Source organism: Amblyomma americanum, chromosome 1, assembly GCF_052857255.1.
Source record: "Amblyomma americanum isolate KBUSLIRL-KWMA chromosome 1, ASM5285725v1, whole genome shotgun sequence".
In the NCBI taxonomy this organism is placed as follows: Eukaryota; Metazoa; Arthropoda; class Arachnida; order Ixodida; family Ixodidae; genus Amblyomma; species Amblyomma americanum.
Window position 1 is genome coordinate 398,226,270 of NC_135497.1, and position 19,082 is coordinate 398,245,351.

General features: G+C 46.0%; 1 protein-coding gene and 1 pseudogene across 1 annotated transcript in view; one reads left to right on the forward strand and one right to left on the reverse strand.

Moving 5' to 3' along the window:
- LOC144102137 (anaphase-promoting complex subunit 10-like) overlaps nucleotides 1-861 on the reverse strand; it is a 66,680-nt gene extending 65,819 nt beyond the window's left edge. Inside the window, exons 1-2 of the mRNA XM_077635451.1 lie at nucleotides 846-861; nucleotides 639-784 (exon numbers count right to left, since the gene is read on the reverse strand). The gene's annotated coding sequence lies outside the window, so the exon portion shown is untranslated. The remainder of the gene's footprint in view (nucleotides 1-638; nucleotides 785-845) is intronic.
- A 5,019-nt stretch (nucleotides 862-5,880) lies between these two features.
- Nucleotides 5,881-17,478, forward strand: LOC144123559 (uncharacterized; annotated as a pseudogene).
- Nucleotides 17,479-19,082: the final 1,604 nt, after the last annotated feature.

The window sequence follows — 19,082 nt, forward strand, 5'->3', positions numbered from 1 at the left end:
ACATTTTAGGGAGCACTGTGCTCGCAGTGCTTGAAGAATTGAGTCCTGGCCACAGTTTGCGTGTTGCAGGTCATACTGAGAGCGATAGTACAGGCTGTTTTCACTTCGGTCCCATCAGGATGTGAGCTGGGGATCACACTCGTGACAGCGAGCACAGTGGGCCGCGAGCTGCACTCGGAAGTCACAGATATTCCTAGCAATGCTACCAAAAAGGTAGGCCGGGTTTGATTAGCGCCAGTGAACAAACGTGGCAGCTGATATCCGCCACTGGTGCGTGAAGAAAAAAAACATATCTGAGCCATCATTGATGACATCGCGGAAAGTAACGACTGCCTACATCAACCTACCGCGAGCACATACCAGACAGAGCACACGACGACGCGTTTGTCCTGTTTCCGGAAGGACCAGCACCGAATGATTACTGGACACGCGTTTTTGAAAAAAAATTATCGATTTGCCTCGCAACCCAGCCTCGCGGGATTGCTATACACATTTCAGGCGACTGAACTACGTGAGTTCTAAAAAAAAAAATTCTGCACAATCGCGTGCCGTAAACTCATAATCGCGTTAGCACGTTGGTAATTCTCAACTTTTATGGAAAGATAGCGTTGCATGCATGTAAACGGAGGAGTCCTTACTATTTCCTTCGACGTCACGGCGCTTTTCCACGGGTGTCGTAGTGAATGTAGCCGTTTCCACGCTGGAGGATCTTTCGGAGAGAGCCGCGCTTCCTTCGGCGCTCCTTAGCTGCGCGCAGTGGTGCGGTTCTGCCGGAGCGACACACCTGCAAAAGAACAGGCAAAAAAAAAAACAGATGCAAACACATCGCTCGGCTGTCTCCTCACCCTCGTCACGGGATGCAGCCTGGTGAGAACTCGCGGCGCCATTCGGAAGTCGCCTAGAACAGAAAGAGTATCTCCTTACATGGAGGGAACCAAAGCGAGTCTCCCCATAGACACCACACGGAGGTACATGGCATGTCCGCTGCGAATACGAGATGGCTCCGGCGCTAGACGATCTGAGCGGAAGAGGCCGGCGCCGACGGCAAGAGGAAAAAAAGCAAGACAGCTTACAAGCGTCGAATCCGAGCAGAAGAGAATTGTTGAACATCCTGTAAGGAACTTTCATGCACTCATTTCGGTAATACTTTCGTTTATTTGCTTTCTTTTCCCCTAAAAAGTGTCTCTTCTCTGTTCAGAAGCAGCCCAAAGTTAGGATATCCCACAACACCCTTTCTGTCGTAATCCCGGCGCCTCTTGGGTGCCGTTCCTATGACGTGAACCGACACCGTGCATCCCGCGCTCGATTGAGAGACGAGACCCAACGTCTGCTTCCGTCATACGTGGAAATAAAACTCCGCGGACAACATGACACTCAGACAGTACAAGACCACGTGTCACGTGCGGCCGCCGATCGGCTTCTGCCTACCGCGGCACGCAGCCCATATGAAGGTTCTCCCAGCCTATACCTCCCTTTTCCAGCATCCATGGAGAAAACACTTTTCAACTTCTTGCGATAATTGCTTTTGTGACCCCAGGTGGGCAAATGCCCTCATTTTTATTTCTCCTTCCTCACCCTCACTTAAGAATACATCGTTCTCCCTCATCCTCTCCTTATTTTGAAAAATTCTACGGCCCTCTCTCACCTTGACTTCCCAAATTTGCTGGCCCTCCCTCACCGTCATCCTCACATCATCGACCCACCCTCACCCCCGCTAATAGGTTTTGTTCTAACAGTTTTTTTTCCAGTCGGCAACTTCTACCGATATTACTGAGTTAAACGTTGGAGAACTCTTGTGCTACGCTTACGACCTGACGCGACAGCGTACGCCGTTTGGTGCGTCCTCTGATGCAGGTGCGACTCTTTAGGTTCCTTGACTCGTTACCTGCTTTCCATTCGGAGCAGTCTGACACCGTTGAAAGCATTTTCAACTTTTTTAATTGTTTCAATCAATTCATTGATCGATTACACACTCTCAAGTTTCTTAATTTGCATCATCAATCATTGGATTTTCATTCTGAGCATTTTGACACCTTTTTAGAGGACCGTGCAGGGTGTTTCACCTAAGCCTTTACACAATATTTAAAAATGGGCCTTTAAATCGAAAGCCGTCCTACTCCCCTCCGTAGCTTCTACGCCGTATGCGCGAGTTCGACCTTGAACCGGGGAGAAACCACAAGACAGCTATGAGGTCACCCAGCCACCGCCGAAACCGAGCGCTCGCCTCTGTTTTTTATCGGCCGTCAGCATTGATTGCGTTAATCAGCGTTGGCGTTGACCACGTTCCAGGATCCGATGATTTTTAGGAAAGGAAGGGCGCATAACTGGCTGCCTGGGACAGTGCAAGCCTCAATCGCGATTTGAGGCACGTGGCGTTGATCAGAAGTGTGGGCTGCATGCATTAGCGGTGCCAACGTTGTGGCACACACAGCACTGCAGCAATAGGCCGCAGCGTTCATTGGGTGACCAAACTCTCGCGATCAACCATTAACTGCCACCTGCCAGGGTGGCAGGGTGGGCGCGCTGCCTGTCCAGTTTGCGGAAGGCACTCAACGTTGCAGACGCCAAGCCGCGTCTACTTGCCCGATACACCACACCTTTCGTTCTCTAACCAGCTTCAGCAGTAGTTAAACCGCAGAAAATTTTTTTCAGAATTGTCAAGCAAGCCATTACAGCAACAACCTGCCAGCTTTTCAAAAATTGAGCGACAACATGGGCCCTTAAAAGGGGTCATGACAAGGTCTATCAACAAATCGTAGTTTTACGTTGAAGCTTCTAGCCATGACGTTATTAAGTGTATTAAAAAACAAGTAAGGTTCTCCGTGTGCATTTCAGCTAGGAATTGAAGTTATCGGCTCTAAGCCCCTCCCCATAGCAGCAACGGCAATTTTGAAGCAGCCTGAGTGACGTCATAGACAGGGAGCGTCGTCTGCTACAAAACGGAGTGCCCGCGCCTACTCGAGTCCTTCTGTGACACTGTACGGTAAAGTTGCTGACACGGGGCAGAAGTAGCTGCTCAGAAAAGGGAGGACAGGTGTTTGTTGCCTTTGTCCCTCTCCAACTTGCCCGCATCGCCACACCATCCCCCAAGCCTGATTAAAGAACAACTCATTCCCCTACGCTTATTAACTGCAGTTCAGTTCAGTAGCGAGCAAGCACGTGACTGTCAGTCTATGTCGTCGTGAACCACGAGCGTGCCAGTGTTGCCTGACTTCCACAGGGTTCAGGACAACTTTAAAAACTCAATTGAAGGTTACTCGCTACACCAAATGAGCTCATATCTTGTCCATTTGTTCTGAGATGGATAGCGAACAACATACAGTACACAGCTGATCTGAAAAATGGTGTCATGACCCCTTTACGTAGCCTTACAAATTCGCTTGTCAAAATCATTTTCTTGTGACCCATGCCAAAAGAGTCGATTGTGAATTTTATGGTGCAAGTGCATCTCGGGCCAGGGCGTACCATGGCGCAAGGTGTTTTGATCTTCTCTAGGTGGGGAAAAAACCATTTCCCAAGCACTTCATCCTAAAGAAGCCGAGCTCCAACCATGGCGAAAGCTTTAGCCCATTGTATCCCCGGTGGGTACCAGGCAGCACAGGGGATCGAACCCCACACCTCCTGCATGTGAGGCGGATGCTGAAACCACTAAGCCACAGCTGGGATGTCCAAAATACTTACTTTCTTGTACTTTACCATGGTATTAATATGTAACTCTATTTAAACACGCATTTGGTCAGGCATGTGTACTAATGCATGATGATGATGGATTTTTATGGCGCAAGGGCATCTATGGCCAAAGAGCGCCATGGCACAAGGTATTTTTCAAATTCTCAAGGTGGGGTCGAAGACCCATTTCCGAAGCATTTCACCCTAAATAAGCCGAGCACCAGACCAGGGGAAAGCTTGTACCCATTGTATCACCGGTGGGTACCCGGCGGCACTGGGGATCGAACCCCGCACCTCCCGCATGCGAGGCGGATGCTCAACCACTTGGCCACCGCTGCGGTTGTACTAATGCAGATCATGGGGAAACTTGTAGAGGAGGAAATATTGAGCCTACAGCTGCAAATTAGGTAAGAAAAATGCACATATTTCTGAAATAACCTTGAATATTGGTAATCTGAACTCAGGTCTCATCACAATGTACATCAGCCTCCTCGCTTTCACATCTGTTGTCTGGGGGTCACATTTATGGTGTACGTGTTACATCCTGGCTTGTACAGTCTTAGCAAGTGTTTTTATCCTTTGTATTGTGTGACTTCCTTTGGCATTTCGCTCTGATTATGTGCCATGGTTTTTCCTTTTTGTAATATTTTTTGTGAATGCCTCCTATATCTTGAGATGATGCTTAAGCACATGTAGCAATAAAAATTTTTTATGCGACTTTGTTTCCTTACTGTATACTCTAGTTGATAGGGTGCAATTCTTTGCAGAACAAGGGTGTTTAAATAAAAAAAATATTTCCAAGCTTATCTTAACTTGCTTAATTGCCGTACTTGAAAACTGTAGCCTATCCAAAGTCCAGAATGCATTTCGGGTTTGAATTATCACATCTGCCCCAACATTCTTTAACACAAGTGCTGTTCTCCACTCAGCCCAGTTCATTTCGAGGCCGCCATCGCATAGCCCGTTTTTGCGCCAAGTTATTAGTCCTGTCCCTTTGCCCGCTTGTCGAAAACACCCTTAAGGTTTGCAAATAAATGTCTGGACAAATAAACATGTCATTCGAAGTCACAATAGGCCACATTGTTCGATAAAAATGACCAAGTGATAGGACCACAGAATGTAACACAATACATGTTGAGAACAAATTATAAATTATTTTTTTTACTCGGGCCACGAGTTAGAACCACGCAACTCAGTGAAACCAGCCACAATCATGATTTTTTACTGACAGTACTATTATATATGTGTCAATTTCAATGATTTGCATTTTTTGTTGATGCATTGCTTTGTACTTGTTTACTTTTTTCATGATGACTTCTTTGGCCAAGGCCTTTCACAGAGGCTTCAGTGTTAAAGGGGTTCTGAAAAGAAAATGAAGCCACCCGGTTGTGATTTTCATTGATTCAATAAGTATTGGACATGGCGATTCCGAAATATTTCAGTGCAATATTGAGTCTACATTTATTAAAGCCCGTTGGAAATCGTTGCCTTTTTGCGCTCGTAAAACGACCATGCGACGCCGTCGGCTGACATAAGCACTACCCAACTACGTCACCTTAAGACGCTTAGAAACTTAGATATATCCTTCAGTTTCGTTTACCTCAAAATATTAGATCCACATGAAAGTTAGAAAGCGAAAAAAGTGTGGCAATTTGCACACAGAATTTTACTCGGAAAAGAACAGCACCTGATCCTAGACCGGTCATTGATCTGGGATAACTTTCGGTTTTGGTTACGCTTCTCCGGCCTCCGTGGGGTCTTTCGTTTACATGAACTCGATAGAGGGGGGTTCAGTCAGGGCATCGAGTTGAGCAAGGCCGGCCAAACTTACGACTCTCTGTTTACATGCGCTCGAGACGAATGGGTCAACTCTCGTGGCGCGCCCTGCGAGGTGCTACTACACGAGTGGTCAACCGGCTCCAACTTCTGTCCTCACCTGCAGAAAAAATGTTGTCGGAAACCTAAGCGTGAATGATTATATGTATTTTGCGGAGGGGGCTGCTTGTCGACGCACCCTTGGGCGGAGTGGACAGGTCGAGTCCAGTCCAACACCACTCGCGGCGTTTGCACGAACACAATAACCGGTTTGTGACCAGAAAACTCGATCCAACCCATACCTCCGGCTGCTCGCTACAGTAGCTCGCTGCTCTTTGTGTCGTGGCAGCTCTAGGCTGTGGTTTTCAGCGTGTTATCTGCGTTTCAGTGCACGCCATGCCAACTGTGTGCTTTGTGAGACAGTGCCGCAAGACTTGCCAGAATGGAAGCAATGTCAGATTTCACAAGTTGCCCGGAGACCCGCAGCGAAAAGCCGTCTGGCTTCGAGCAATTAACCTCGATACGGGCAGCCAGAGCAGGTTCGTGTGCTCCGAGCACTTCCTACCGGGCGACTACGAAACAAACCTGGATGTCATTCGAAGCCTCGGTATGGATTTGAAGAACACTTGCCTCAAGCGAGACGGCGTACCGACGCAAAACCTCTCGCCCGGCGCACCACCAAAAAAGCGGAGAAGGTCCGAGGTAAGTTCGTGAGATGACAATGATCAACTTTATTACAATTTATTGTCCTTTCTTTCGGTTGCTAACACCTTTTTCTTTTTAACAACTACCCGAACCGCAGGATGTGGAAGTAGTTTTGACAGCCGAAGGCGCGCAAACTCCGCCTCAAATGGTTGACAGCTGCACAAAGACCCCAAGAAATATCTTCATTTTTGCCTTCCAGACTGACGGCCGTGATGTGCGAACACTATGTAAGATTTTCCTTGTAGCAGTGGCGCGTTCGTGTTCTACCCACATTCCACAAGAATAAATTGTTTCGCAATAATTTTGTCACGGTTTAGGAAGAGGGAAGGAGCACTGGTAGATGCATTCATTATTCACTGGTACCAATGAATGCTTTACAAATTCTGGGGGAGGCATTCGTGTTTTTTCACTTCCATTCTGGGGAAGTGCTGGGATAATGTATAATATCATTTTTTGGGTCTCCGAAGGAGGCCATCATTATTTCACATGCAGGTAGTGATAGTATAGCCGACATCAAGTTTGGCAGTCACATGCGTATTAGTCGATAATGAGGCGTCCATAACTATGCGATATTAACGTTGTATAAACAAAGAGCTCTTGGCATTGCATGAGTTTCATTTTCTTCATTAACTTTCAGATACACAGGTGAACCTCCACATTTCCCTGAGAAAGGATGTGCACGTGCAGACAGATGCCGGGCAGACCACCAGCACGCACTGTGAAGCTTGCACCAATGCAAGCGCTGCTCCAACCTCCACAGCACCACCTGTTTCTTCTCCTCTACCACCCTCTTCCTCCAAAACAGTCCCCTCAATAGCCATTGATGGTCGTGCACCGTCTCCCATCTCATTCGCTCTACGACAGTCATCCAGTCCCATAGAATCCGACGCCACAGACTGTTAAGAAGAGGAGAATAACACTCTGCAGAACTCGGAGTTTTTTTCATAACTTAACGAGACCTTCCTGGGTTATAATTACGACTTAATACGTACCCCTTTAGCATGTGCACTGAATGCCGTGTCATTATGATGGCGTGGCTAAAAATCAGATCAGTCATTTAGTAGGTGGAAGATCACATAAGGATGTCCTACCATTTCTTGGGCAGGGGCAGGTATGAGTATCGTACAGTCTGCGCTCGTATAATTGCATTGTGGTGGTGCACATGCCTCTCTACAGCTGGCCAACTTCGCATCCCATGAATATTCATAGAGCAGCTCTTGATCCACTGAAATGCTTTCGAAATATTCAATGCCACAAGCCTGCTCATGCAGCATCATTGAGACAAAAAAGCTGCGAGCTTTGCAAACCTGTCATGACATTACTTGCAAGCAAAAAAATGCACAGCATGCAAAAATGTGCACTACAACACCGAAGACGCAGTGTCGGTGTGGACAACCATTACATTTACTTCTCTTTATTGCTGTTAAATTCTGGCTTCCAGTTATCTCGGCAGCATCACATGACAATTTAACCATTGCAACTCACTTTACATTGTTTCAGAGTTGACTCCAGCACTGAGAAAGTCCTTCCACAGGATGATAGAAAATTTATCATATTTGAAGGTTGCCTGATGGAACTATTTCAAGTGTGCCGCAAGTGCTTTGCCGCTTGCAAAAGTGTGAGTCGAGTGTCTGAGACTTGGCTGCAAATACAGACACTGAGTGCAGACCACCACTTGCTCACATGGTCAAGCCAACCTATGATCAGCGGCAAAGCGGCAGGCAACGTGATGATGTCAGCAGCTATGTTGTTCGCTGGCACCAGTCCCACCTCAGTGCTCCGGATGTTCAACTATGTGAACGTGCAGGTGTTCACATCACGAACGTTTTACAAATATCAACGAGGCTACCTGCTTCCTGCAATCGACAAGGTAGGAGAAAGGTTGTGCATTGCAAAATGAAGAATTGCTGAACCAATATTTCACAATTAGTTACTTCAGTTAGAGCAGTAAGTCATCCAGTAAGTCATCATTTTGAGTGAAAGCACTGAGAAACTTGATCACTCTACCTCGTTTTTAATAATATCGAACAACCTCTCATGAGCTGATCCTCCTCTCTGGTGAAGACCCTGGGTCTGCCCATGTCCCTGTCAGTATCAAAACCCCTCTCGGTTTAAAAGACAAAACGTTATATCTGTATGTGTTGATGTAATATCTGGTCTGTGAGGCATGTGTTCTGGAGGGTCCACATACTATAGCGATCAAAAGTATGTATGCGGACGCGAGTATGTGGACACGGGACGCGAGTATGTGGAAAAAAAAATTGCGACTCTGTCGCGTAATTCGGTCGCCTGCAATGTGTCACGGTAGGTGGGGGCAAGTATGCTGTATACCCTGGCAACAATACCACGCGGCTGGCTCACGAAAGAGAGCTTTTTTTCGAGAACACGTGTTCCATAATATTTTGATCGCGAATTTACATAAAAGCTTCATTAAATGATTTTCTTACAGTGACGTCAAAGCAGCTTGATTTTCCAAAAGACGCAGCAACACCCATTCATTTTCGATCCACTGCACTCAATTTTGAAGAAAAAAAAGGGTAGAAAATTCCAGATGCCTTTTCTCCTGAACTCTCTAGTGAATAATGCGGCCCTAGCCGTCATTACAGTGACATGTCCTGAAGTCGACAGTGCACATGCGGAACGTAGGTGGCACCAGATTAGCACAATAATCAAAATAAAAGAGCAACGCTGTCAGCAACATCTGCTGCAAAGCAACTGAAGCAATTAAAGTTGTTCACGCATGCGTACAGTACTGTCCAGACATTTCTGTATGTCCCATTTTATTCAACTCTGTATAACACATCAATTGCTTCTGGTTACGAATTGCAATGTTTCTTCACCCTCAAGTTTTAAATAATGAAGAGTTCTGAAAAGAAGTTCTCGAAATCGTTTCATGGTACCTGTCAAGGACAGAAGCGAAGAAGCAGCCTAATAGTGTTCTGTGTTTGATGTGATGTTTAAAAACTGCACCTTTGTCGTAGTAGATCTTGCAGCAAAAACAGGAGAAGTTGTTTCACTAGTTGGAAGCTTGTACTGTGAACTTGCCTGGCGATGGGCGCTGCAATTCTCCAAGATTCAGTGCAAAATTTTTAACCTACTCTCTACCCGTTGCCCAGCTCAACAAAATTCTTCACTTCGAGCAAGTGCAAGTCGGGGAGGTAGGTCACAGCTTTTTAATGAAGTGGCTTTGTGATGTAACTTAGCTTTTTTTTCCCGACCAAAGTGTGCAGATATAAAACCAAGCACCTCCATGGAGAAGTTCGCCTTTGTGAAGAGCCTCAACATGGTGAAGGAGCGGGGACTTGAGGTGTCAGTGACAACTGACCGGCACGGCCAAGTCACTAAGTACATGCGGGCGCAGAAGCCCACCATCCGGCCCTACTTTGATTGTAGGCATATCTCGAAAGGTAGCACCGAATGAACATGTCTGACACTGATTGCCACGCTTCGCAGATAAGAGTGCTTCCTGCGTGATGTTTTGTAGAATGCGGCGAAATTTTAGACTAAATTTCGTTGTTCCTAGCAGACTTTACTACAAGAGAAGCGGGGCAGACAGCAAAATTCAAGTAAACATAGGGAAGTAGTGTGAGAGGTTCCTGAATTTGATGGGGCAAAAAGATGAGGGAAAGTTTTATCTGTTTGCTGTCCTTTTTGGCTGTTTTTTATGTGAATGACTATGAGGGAAAGGCCAGCCATGCATGCACAGGTTGAGGATAAGCACTGTGGTGTGAAAGCAGATTCCTTGACTTTTGGAGGCGAGAGGAGGGAAGGCGGGTGTTTTGAGGTTGAAGCTCAAGAGCCAGATTAACTTATAATGAATGAAGGATTAATCTTAATTAATTATTACACCTCCATTCCAGGCATCGGGAAGAAGCTGCCTGTCCATGCAAAACGAGCTGGATGCAGTGTACTGGAAATATGGATTCAGCCAGCCAATAATCACCTATATTGGTGTGCAGCCCTCAGCGATGGCAACGCAGAGCTACTGACAGACATGTGGAAAACATGAAGCGGCACGTTCCAAATATGCACACGGGACATCCAGGACTCTTCACGCATTGTGCACACGATGACCTTGGAGAGAGAGAATGGCTGGTTCCTGGCGAGTAAATATAACTATTTGAAAGGAAGATATGCTTTTTGCAGAACCCTGAATTTGTTCCCTAAATGTTTATTTGCTTTCCACATTACAATCAATTTTTTTGTGATGAAGCATGGCTTGAGACATGCTTCGTGAAACAGCCGAGTTGCTGGCATCCAGCTAGTTTTGAACCTTTCCCAAATAACTATTTATTGTTGTCAATGAATACAAAAGTTGTTTATTCATAGTTTTGGAAGCTATGCCCACCTAAAAGGATGGAGAAGGCTTTTTTCGGAGAAGGCTTTTCGGGGAAATTGATTTGTCAATGCAGGAACAACCGCACACAACAGGTTTGTAGAGGTTGTGAACTCACCTTGTCTCCTAAAAGACATTAGGCAAATCGCTCCTTGTACACACACCTTCAGCTTGGAGGCTTTCCACAGTGTACTGATAGGCTTTGCACCAAAGTCTGTATGCTTCTCACCTGACGACATGCGTGCAAGGTAAGTAGTGAATGATATGCGAAAATTTACACTTGATGACCCGCTCGAATTATTTGTCTGGTTTTTCAGAACACAACTGGCAATACTCCATTTCAATGATAATGCCCGCAAAGGGCAGGCCACCACAGCTGAAAGAGTACTCCCGTGAAAGCGGAGCCTACATATGGTAAGTTGTTTACTTGGCATTACAAAAACAATTTTTTGTAAATTGTTGAAGTCCAAGACCTCAAAGAGATACAAAACAAAATTTGGGCGAAGAAAATAAAAACAGAAATAACTGAAGTGCTACTTATAATATCGGCAACAAATTCTTTTGCTTAATTTTTCGGTCTATATGCTCCAAACCATTGTGAAACCATATAATCAAGCACGGCGTACCTCAGGATATTCATCATATATGGGCATGACCGCTCTAAGCCACCTGGTCGTGTCAGTGCAATACAATATCGTGGATTGATGCAGCCTGGAACCAGACAACCCCTAATGACACCAAACTTGAAAATGGCCATTGGCCATGCTGCTATATGGAGTACCTTACGGGCCTCCCTTTACGTAAATACATTAAAATTTTACTGCAATCTTTCACACGTGTACCAGCATATAACTCTCCATTTTTTATTTAGAATATAGGCTTGGCCAGCATTTTGGTGGCATATTCAAACCAGCAATCAAAATACAACCTTTGTCCGCTAAGTTTCAAGACTGATTTATTTACTTTTCTAGAAATGATTCCCGAAAAGAAATGTTGGTGTGTATGCACCACATTTTTGGGCTAACCTTAGCAATTTACATGTAGGAAAATACGTTGTCACTGGTCGTCTGTGCATTCTACTGTGAGTGAATGTGGAGAGATGGACGCCCACTTCGAACAGCGTGTAAACATAAAATTCTGTGTGAAGCTTGGCAAGACAGCCACACAGACGTATGAGCTCCTTCGTGACGCTTACAGCAACTAGAAATTTTTGCGGGCGCAAGTTTTCGTGTGGCACAAGAGGTTCGTTTAGAGGAGAACGTTGGAGGAAGACGACACAAGGCAGGGGCGCCCTTCAACCTCACGGACTGAAAACAACATTGCTCGGATCAGGGAAATCGTACAGCCAGACCTCACCATTACAGTCCGCATGCTGTCAGATGCTCTCGACATTAGTAAGACAACATGCCACCAAATTTTGCGTGAGAACTTGGGGAAATGAAAGCTGAATGCCAGACTTGTGCCGCACTGCCTCACGCAGGACTAGAAAGATATGTGGGCATCAGTGAGCGCTTATTTGCTCTTCGAGGCAGAAAATAATGTTGCATTAGTCGACAGCATCATCGCTGAAGACGAAACATGGTGTTTTCAATACGATCCTCATACAGAGGCAGGGCGCCGAATGGTGGTCCACAAGCTCTCCGGCGTGGAGAAAAGTGCGGCGACAGAAGACCAAAACAAAGACGATTCTGACAGTTTTTTTATGCCAGAGGTGTCATGCACCATCAGTTCGTCCCACAAGGGCATACGGTGAATCAGGAGTTTTATATCCGCGTGCTCCAACACAGGCGTGATGCACTGCGACGCCGTCGCCCTGACTTATTAGCAATGGCGCCTTCTCCACGATGGCGCAAGGCCACACACTGCTCTCAGCGTGATAAAATTTCTTTCCAAGCACAGCAAGACAGTACTTCCCCATCCGCCATAATTTCCTGACCTCTCCTGATGTGATTTTTTTTCTTTTTCCTCGCGTGAAGAGAGCCGTAAAAGGTCGCTGGATGGGGAGCGTGGATGCCATTCAAGAAGCCACGACGAAGGAGCTGACAGCCCTGCCAAAACATGCATTTCCAACTGTTTCTAACACCTCAAGAAGCGTTGGAAGCCGTGTATAGACTGCAAGGGAGACTATTTCGAAGGGGTTCTGTAGAAATGATTTCAATGTTAAACGCATTTTTAATGGGCTCAGTCTAGGAGCGTTACGGACAAAGGTTGTGTTCAATTGAAGCCACCAAGTTCTGTTGTAGGTGTTTCCAAGAAAACCTAAAATATGGGCATGAACAAAGGAGCATTTTCTATACCCTCTTTAGTACGCTCTTTTTGTATGACTGGTTAGTGTCAGGAATGTTGGCACTAATAAGGTTGATGTTACTATATGCACGCTTGTTTTCTACATTATGTTGGCCTGCTTCTGAAGGAGACAGTTCATTGCTATGAACAGTGCTCGTCTTTCAAGGTAGGTTTTGCGGAAAATCTTTCGACTGTTCCACCCCCATGAGTCACTCTTTCCTGAGGCCTTCTAAGAATGAACTCGTGGCAGCAAGAAGGTATAGGTTTGTCAGTAGCATGGGGAGTACCACTGTCTAGTACAGGTGTGTATTCCCTAAAATTGCCAAATCGATGTTGAAGAATAGGCTCATTACTTTCAAAATAAAAAATAGATTGATCACATGTTCATCCTCTACCATGAATTTATGCAGGGCGAGTTGTTTTTGATCAGACATCGTGGATTCGCAACGCTTGCATACGAGGACACACAGCAGACATGCAAAACTGCGCAGCTGTTTGTGTGTCCTCTTTTTGTCCCCGACTGCAAGTGCGGTAATTCCATGACCTCTGTCATGAAGCATGGCAGAGGCCGAAGTGTGAATCGTCACACACTCAGACAAAAAAAAAGAAATGCTATCCATCTCTTTAAAGCAAAGGTTGGGATAGAGTGCGAAAATGCAATCAATTTGTCCCTACCTATGCCTTGTATGCAACATCAGCACATTGAAAATAACATAACAAAGTGAATGCAGATGAAACTTTATAAAAATATTCTTCAGAAATGTGCGGATACAAATACACAATTTTTAAAAGCAACCCTTTCACAAAATTAATGAACACCTAGGGGGTGCTACTTCTTCCAAATGTTCTCATCTGCAGCGAAACTTTTCACAATTTGAAGTCGCTTGTCCCAGAGGTGCATTCCCGTCTTCAGCACTTGTTGAATTTCATAATACAACGATGTGCGATTAATGCGGACAACTTTGTTCCCAGAAAATTTATTTTGTAATGTGAGTGGTCAAAAATAACGAATGAAAGTAAAAACTCTGGTACTGAGCCGGAGTACCCGTGTTCGAACCTGGCCGCGGCGGTTGCGTTTCGATGGAGGCGAAACGCAAAAGGCGCCCGTGGGCTGTGCGATGTCAGTGCACGTTCAAGATCCCCAGGGGGTCCACATTATTCTGGAGCCAGCCACCATGGCACCTCTTTCTGTCTTTATTGCCTCGGTCCCTCCTTTAACCCTTCCCTTACTGCGTGGTTCAGGTGCCCACCGAGACGTGAGACAGATACTGAGCCATTTCCTTTCCCGAACAACCAATTTTCAACTGCACATTATAGCCATATGAGCGTGGTCCCAGAGGACCAAAGCAATGTCTACAAATCTGAGACAAAATGCATCTGTTCTTGTTTTTGGTTCCCAGATAGCCCGTCCATAATCCAGGCAGAGTTTCTATATTACCAAGGCCGAATGGAACAGGAAGAGATCAGTCCTTGAAAATTGTCCTTATAGCAGGGTGTCCATGTTAACAAGGCATGACTGCAACTTCACAAGCATTGCTGAAAAACTTCTACAACCCTTGTGCATACTGGAAACCTCTCTCTTATTTGGTGTACAGCACAAGCAGGGAGAACCTTCCTGTGGTGTCTGCCCAGGCGTCTCCAAAGCCTGTGTGCAAGCTGGCTGTAGCTGATGTAGCTGTACCTCCTGTTGACAAGAGAAAAACTAGTCACCATTTTTTTTCAGCATAGCAAAACGAATGTTCAGTTTAAGGATTTTACAGTGCTGAAAGTTAATCATGTTACCAGTGTCTGTACAGTTAGTTCCAACGTCATTGTTTGCAAGTTAGATCATGTGATTGTCACTGTGTGTTCTTCCTGGCAGCATTGTGAACTCTGAATTCTATTACAATATTTTGAAGTTACTGAGAGAGAATGGTAGACAACAAAAATGCAACAGTGGCCTAACCACAATTTCGTGGCAGCATTCAAACTTTTTGTTCATGGTGCCACGGTTCTCCACATGCTACACCGGCAAATGTTGCTGAACTATTATATTCATACGAAGTTGCGAGGACAGGAAAGCGTTTATTTACAAAGCCAAAGCGGGGATTGGGAACGTCACTGAATGGTCCGCGGCGAGCACCATAGCTCATTTTTGCGCCCATCGAGTTCGTCATCATGTTCACAAAGCACTATAGTGCGGCTTAGCCTTTCGCCCCAGGTCAGTTGAAGGTTGTCCTCAAGCAAGTTAGACAGTATTGTGATGGCAGCGTTTGAGGAAGGCTATGCGAGCCCATTCGGCCATTCGGCTAGTCCATTCGGCCTGGGACACGCAACAAAGCTTCTGTCTGATGGGCAGAGTGGTACCAGTGTTAATCTAGTGTTGCATGCCATAAATTGGCAGCGGAGAGGAAGTGGCTGGCTGAGCAAAATCAAACACTGACGCATACTGGCTAAGAACAGTCTGTAATGCAAGCAGTTCGGACGACAAAAGCGACTTGTTAATCATGCGATCGATATTGACGGCGAAGTCTGTGGCTCGACTGGAATGCTCGCACTTAGACATGGATCAGATAGTAAAAGTGTCATACGCATCAAATCAAGCGAGTTTAAGCCATAACGAGATCAAAACAGGTTCTGATGAGGCATTCACTGTGTTCACACTTGTGCGCAACCGTCATCTACGGTAAGAACGACCCGTGGCACGAGGACATTCTGTTTCGCAGCGTTGTTCACATCTGGCTCAAAAAGCAAGTGGCGGGTGCCCGTGTAAATATTGGAAGAGTGAACAGGAACGAACATTACTGCCGTGGCTGGTAAGAGCACATATTGGGCGACAGTCAAGGTTGCTGCACCCAGTTGCTGTGCAGGTCTTCTGAAGAATCTGTCTTTATTGAGTGAAGTGTTTCACAGATTTCGCATGGCAAGTTGAAACTTTCAAATTAAGGAAGCCAACATTCATCGAAACCAAAGCAAAAATAGTGGAATGTTTCTATTTTTTCGTGCAGTTTATCAATGCAAAATTATTAGTGTAATTAGGTCATGAATCAGAAAGCAGAAGAAAAACAACGACATGTTGCAGGTGAGTCTGAACTCTCAACCTCCAAATTTTGCGCCCCATGCTCTACCCAATTAGCTATGGTAGCAGCTGACCAGTCTTCTGCTATAGGTGGTTTTTATGTTGCATGTAACCTAACCTTGAGAGAGTTCATCAGTGCCACCCTCATCCATGGCGGTTACTAAAAGTGTCACGTAGGAATGTGATTGAGTGACGAGGGCAGAAGCTGTGAGAGAACTCTCAATATGCTACCTGTAGCATCAACATTACTAGGACCTCTTCTGAAGCTGGTGAGCAAATAAGTGAGGAAAATGAGGGGCTTATTATGACTTACAAATGAAGGAAATCAACTGTCATCGATACCAAGTCAAGCACTTTTTGTGCGGTGTTCATCAATGAAAGACTATTTGTGTAATTAAATAATTCTGTTTGATTTTGTAATACCACCTCTTCTGTGAGCTGGTCGACCCTATGACTTTACAATTTTAGAGCTGGTGGGTGTAGCTGAGGAACAGCTGGGAGTTTCAAATAGGAATGCCTCGCTCCCCAGCACATTCTGATGCCAGTGTCGACACATGAAAGACAGGTTTACTGTGTGACTGCCGAAGATGCGGATTTTATACACGATGCTGTGCCACAAGCATCCACTCATTAGTAGAAGTGATGATGGCTGAAATGAAGTCTATCAGCAAATGCTTTTTAATCGAAACAATTTGTATGGAACACTATTGAACGTTACCACTTGATGCGCGTTGGCAAAAAAGGATAGCAGTTAGGACAGTGCTGGGATGGTGATTGTCCTGGCAGTGAGTAGTGCTAGGTTACTTTGCTATATGGAATTCCATTTTGTACAGTCTCCTGCGAAATAAAGGATTTTTTGTTTTGTACTGATTTTACTGCTGTTCTGACAATCATTTCCGTTGCAATCGGCTTCTCTAGGGCTGCACGTGTTAAAGATGTATACCCAGCCAATAAAAAAGAAATATGTATGGCCAGTATCTATATACCTTACAACTATGTGTATGATCTCCAACCGCATTATCCAAGTTCACACATGACAGAAGACACGTCTCATCTGCTTTGCTCGTTTACTCGAGAATATTTTACCACCTGAGTAGCAATACATCGTGCTCGTTCACGCATATGAAAAAAGAAAAATAAGACCACCAATGCCGCGTTCGCACTGATGTGCCGCGATGTGTGTACACACCGTGGCACCTTGTGCAAACACAACATCGGCGCTTTCACGCATTTTCTTAGGGAACGATGTGATCCCAGAAGTTATCGCTAAGTTAAAGTCTTTGATGAGCACTGGCTCCCAGCTTGATTACAACACTTCGCATGTGAGAAAAGAGCAAAAAAGGCGGTCGCTTGTTCATGCTGCGTCTCCCTTTGAGCGTTGTTCTTACCTTGTGTACTCGACGTGTAGCCCATGGTCCAGAAGCATTTGCAGTGCCACGGTAAGCACCACCTGGTCGAGGCAAAGAATATAAAGTGGGGGTGCTCCGAGATGCACCCGGACGGCTGCATCACAGTCGCTGCCCGGATCTCGCGGCAGCAGTTGCTCTCGAGTGCAGTGGGCATCGACACGCACCGCCTGCAGACACACCTTTTCGAATGCTTCGGTTAGCGATCGCACTCTCTCGCAAACTGCTCAACGTAAGCAGCAAGACTCGGACATACCAGTGTGTATTCCCGACACGACCGGGTTCGGGAGGCTCACGGTCGGGGCTTCAGAAAGTAGCGGTTGTGCCGCGGGCTACGACCGCTAGTTGCCGGTCACTCGCTCCGTCTTCGCAGCCATTGTCAATGCCACCGCTGTCGTCCGCTGACGACGGCCGATCTTGCACCCGCAAAGGTGTGCCGCCGTACGGCTCAAACCCCAACAGCCGACTCCTTTCCAGCAAGCTACGCAGCTCGGGAAGATCGGTCATTTTTAAATTACCTGGCTTGTGTTGCTGACGCGGCGTGACGTCATTTTGATGACACATTTGAGTACATATAGTGCTCTGACATCGGTCAACTATGAGCGAACAGGCCTCGCTAAGCCGCCATGTTGTATCGCCGACAGAAGTTTCTGATTGGCTTCTTAAGATGACGTTTGCTGTTGAGTTGAGGAGGACGCGTGCCGGGAAATCGAGATTTACTTTTTTTCGCTATTCGATCAAATCAAACGATGAAACGAATGACTGTACGGTATAGAATGAAGGGTCAGATTTCCAAATACACACGTTAAAAATTTTCGGAGAACACTTCACGACCCCTTCAAAATAATGAATGAAGTACATACCTCGCGGCAGGCGCGTATTCAAGGGGGTGCCCGAGTGCCCCCCCCCCTTTCCCCAGCAATGTTCTCGTTAGGCATGGGCCCTGCAGCCCTCCTGCCCCCTCCAGGCTTCACTCTATACAACTGCCTGAGGCCCCTCCCGAAAAAAATTTCTGGCTACGTGCCTGCCTCGCGGGTTTGTTCACGAAGACCAATCGAGTGATAAATGTCCTATCACTGTTTCACTGCACACTAAGCAAAGACAGCCCACTTCTTTTCACTGCCCAGCAGGGAAAGCCTTGAATAAAACAAAAAAAACTCACTGGCATACTTTGTGGTGTTATCAAGTGAGGCATGCTAGAGATGAGCGGACACTTAAGCTGAATAAATAAATAGTTCCATCAAAACAATCTCACACCGAACATTACATATCTCCGACATAACGAAATGGGACATGTTCTGTACCTCAGCGCCTGAAAGACGATTTTCATTTGGCTTATGCTGGTTTTATAAAATAAACTCTGGCAGTACACAAAAGCTGCGGAACAGCGAGCTGCAGGGCACAGCTGCAGATCTGCTGCTGACCAGAACTGCAACACACTGTGCATTTGCACTCGCCCATACAGTCCTTCCTTAGACGCATGTTAAACTCGGCTTCTGTAAAGCTACCTTCCTGTGCACGTTCAAACACGCACGTTATTTTTGGCTATTTTCTTCGACGAAAGCTCGCCACAAACACAGCGCTTGCATACCCTCCTAGGCTAGCTTCGGTGCCTAGGCATAAAATGGCGGACAGTGCCGTAGTTAAGTTTGGATTGCTGTTGGCCCCTCCCTTTTTCTGGAATTTTGCGAACAGAATGTACAGCCACCGGGGAAAGTGTACAACCCAAAGCGTTTGCTTCTCAGCTGTTTAGCAGGGCTCCCTAGCTTATCTAGTAGTCCAAAGCCTGAGAGGATTGAGGACGGGA